Below are 3,682 nucleotides of genomic sequence, written 5' to 3' on the forward strand. Positions count from 1 at the left end.
CTGTCTCTGAGTATCATCTGTTGTTGATCCTCTACTGCTACTGGCATCTGATCATCATCGTCCAGTTTTTCTTCGTCGTCGCTGTTGACTTCCTCATCTTCAGCTTCACCTTCCAAATTTACTTCTTCCTCTTCTTCTTCACTTCTGATTTTTACTTCTGTACCTGTTGATGGGTTTACTGACTCTACTTTGAATATGACATCTCTGCTTAATGAAACTTCTTTTCCATCAAAGCATATACGATATCCTTTCGTCTCCTCTGAGTATCCAACGAAAATACCTTTTCTTCCCTTCTGATCCCATTTTCTTCGTTTTTCTTTTGGTATATGTGCATAAACTTCACTACCAAATATTTTTAAATTATTTATGTCTGGTGTTTTATTGAACCATAATTCATAAGGCGTTTTTCCTTCTTGACCTGTGTTTCCTGTACGATTTATTGTATATACGGCTGTATTCACTGCTTCTGCCCAAAGTGTCTTAGACAAATTTTTGCTGTATACCATAGTTCTGGCCGCTTCTACAATTGTTCGCATTGATCTTTCCGCCTTCCCATTTTGCTGAGGTGTGTATGGTACACTCGTCTCATGTTTTATTCCAAATTTATCCAATAAGGCTTTTACTTCAGTATTTTTATATTCCAGACCACAATCACTTCTTAAAGTAATTACTGAGATATTTAACTGATTTTTTACTGTATTTAAAAATAGTTCAAATTTATTTTTAACTTCTGATTTTTGGCTCATAAAATACACATATGTATAATTGGAATAATCATCCTTGAATATAACAAAATACCGTTTACCTCCAAGTGAGTTTACCTCCATGGGTCCACATACATCACTGTGAATTAACTGACCTGGTTTTGTAGTTTTAGTATTACTCAGTGTGAACGGCTCTCTGTGTTGTTTGCCATAAACGCACGCTTCGCAGAAAAACTTGTTTTTTGTTTCTGTAAATTGAATCCGCATATGTTTCAAGTAGTTTCGAACATGTTGAACATTCTGATGACTTAAAATTTCATGCCACTGTAGTAATGTGAGATTTTTAACTGCAATATTTGCTTGATCAGCCTGTTGTAATGGTCCTGTTCTCAGGACCATTGAAAACATTTTATTCTCACGAACTCCTATACCAACTATACGATTGTTTTTTTTAAATATACATCCGTCACTGTCTGTCACCATTTTTATACCTTTGTCAAGGCATGCTCCACACGAAAACAAATTTACCTTAAGATCGGGTACGTGTAAAACGTTCGACAAATGACTGTCAACCCATTTATCACCGATTTTTGCTTGAACATTTATATTACCTTTACCAATAGCCATAATATATTTACCATCACCAATATGTACTGGTAATTGAGTTTCAAATAATTCATAGTTAGTGAACCATTCTTTTCGACTGGTCATGTGATCACTTGCACCTGAATCCACATACCATTTTTCTGACTCACTGATTTCGATGTCCTTTGATTGTACTCCAACCAACGCATTTCCTGAGTTTGATTCGCTCTTATTTCTTTCTTTTTGTTCTTTTAAGAAAATCCGGCATTCACGCTTCCAATGCCCTGGTTTTTTGCAATGATTACACTTGCCTGGTTTTTTATCATTGTTCCTTTGGTTTTCAGAATTACCAATTTTTGTATGTTTTTCTTTATTTGTTCCATACGATTTCTTTGCTGAAAATGCACTACCTGCAGTAACTCTCTGAACATCATGTCCTTGAGGTTGCCTTGATTCTTCCACCATGAGTCTAGACGTCAAGTTTGTTAAAGTTTTATTCTCACTCGACATTGAATCCCAAGCACTATAAAAATGTTTATAAGTGTCTGGTAACGTCATTAGAATCTTTGTCATCAGCATTGAATCAGATATTGGTTCTCCTGATTGTGCCAATTGCTTACTTAAATTTTCTAGTTTTGATATGTGACCAGCCATACTCTCTACGGGGTCCATAACATAACCATAGAATTTTTCTTGTAACAAAGAAATGCTTGTTGCAGTCTTCTGTTCATATATGCTGAGCAATTTGTCCCACATTTCCTTTGCTGTTTCACAGTTCATAATAAATAATAATGGCTGTTCGTCTACAGATGTTACAATATATTTTTGAGCTTTATTGTCAGCTCTTTTCCATGCTGAATAATCAACACCATATCTTTTTCTTGCATCATCTTCAGTTTCTGAACTTGATTTTGTAAGAACGGGTTTTTTCGATTTTCCGGTCACAACGTCAAATATTTCGGCTGCAGTCATTATGACTTTTATTTGGAACTTCCATGTTCCCCAATTTTCATTACCTGTTAGTTTATTAATTTTTATAGATTCGTTTTCCATAATAACGAATTATCTGTACACTGTCTGTACACTATATAAATGTAATAATAACAAACACAGTTTCTGCGCTTCACACGATCGATGCACTTACACTACACTGCACTATACTTCGCGAATTATTATTGCTGTACACTGTCTGTACACAAACACGCGATTCGTAAATCAATAATTAATGTATTAAACATACACGACTTTATTATAAATACCTTACTACTGGGCCCATAACCTGTTGAAATATACAGATATACAGAAGCTAAAGGTAAATAAAAATAAGATCGGATATATGTAATAATATAATAATTCGTATATTGATATGAATAACTATAGTGCTCCGAGGCGTAATATAAAACAACGACTAATCGTCCTACAGGCTACTACATAGAACGAATATGCTATAGAAATATAAAATGCCTATTCAGCGTCTGCTGTACTACAGTATGAATAATTTGCTTATAATCTACATAATACAGGGTGTGTTGTTTACATTCAACAAAAGAAACTATATTTTAATACACAATTAAAATGTCATTACGTCAAGTGCTGCGTTCTAGTGAAGTTAACCTCTCTTAGTCCCGTGTTTGTTCACTCGCTTATTTTTTATTTAGTATGGAAGCATATAATTTAATTAAAATTTTCAAAATTTTTAACTGTGAGTTAAGTGATCCTCTCAATTCTATAATTGTCGAGCAGCTCCAGAATTTGGCTACTTATTCCTAAAAAAGGGGACCATTTATATCCTAGAGGGCATAAATTAAAACTAGTACCACGAAGTCATGTTAAAGATGCATATTCTTGGAGGTAAATTAGATATACACATATTGAATGATACTATTCACCATAGGAACAAATTCTATAGTAATTAGATATATATATATCAAATATATTCTATTTCTAGATGCCGTGAAAAATACATGGATTGGCATAAAAAATCGAGTAGATGTGAATACGAGGTTTCAATAAGGAAAAACACATTATTCTCAAATTTTCATATGTCATTGCCAAAATTATTTTGTTAACTTATCTATGGATAAAACAAACCAACCAGACGTTCATTATGGAAGAACTAAGCATAAGTAAACATACAATGGTTGATTGGGCTAATTTTTTTCGTGAGGTTACATTTGATCACATGATTTTCAAAAAAACTAAAATCGGAGGTGACTTCATTGAAGTCGAAATTGATGAAAGTAAATTTGGCAAGCGCAAATACCACAGAGGTCATCATGTGTAAGGCCAGTGGGTATTTGGAGGCATTGAACGGGGTACTAATCGATGCTTTTTAGTTCCCGTTGAAAAAAGAGATAAGGAAACGTTACTTCAAATTATTAAATATTGGATTC

This window comes from Acyrthosiphon pisum, chromosome X (genome assembly GCF_005508785.2).
Source record: "Acyrthosiphon pisum isolate AL4f chromosome X, pea_aphid_22Mar2018_4r6ur, whole genome shotgun sequence".
Lineage (NCBI taxonomy): Eukaryota > Metazoa > Arthropoda > Insecta > Hemiptera > Aphididae > Acyrthosiphon > Acyrthosiphon pisum.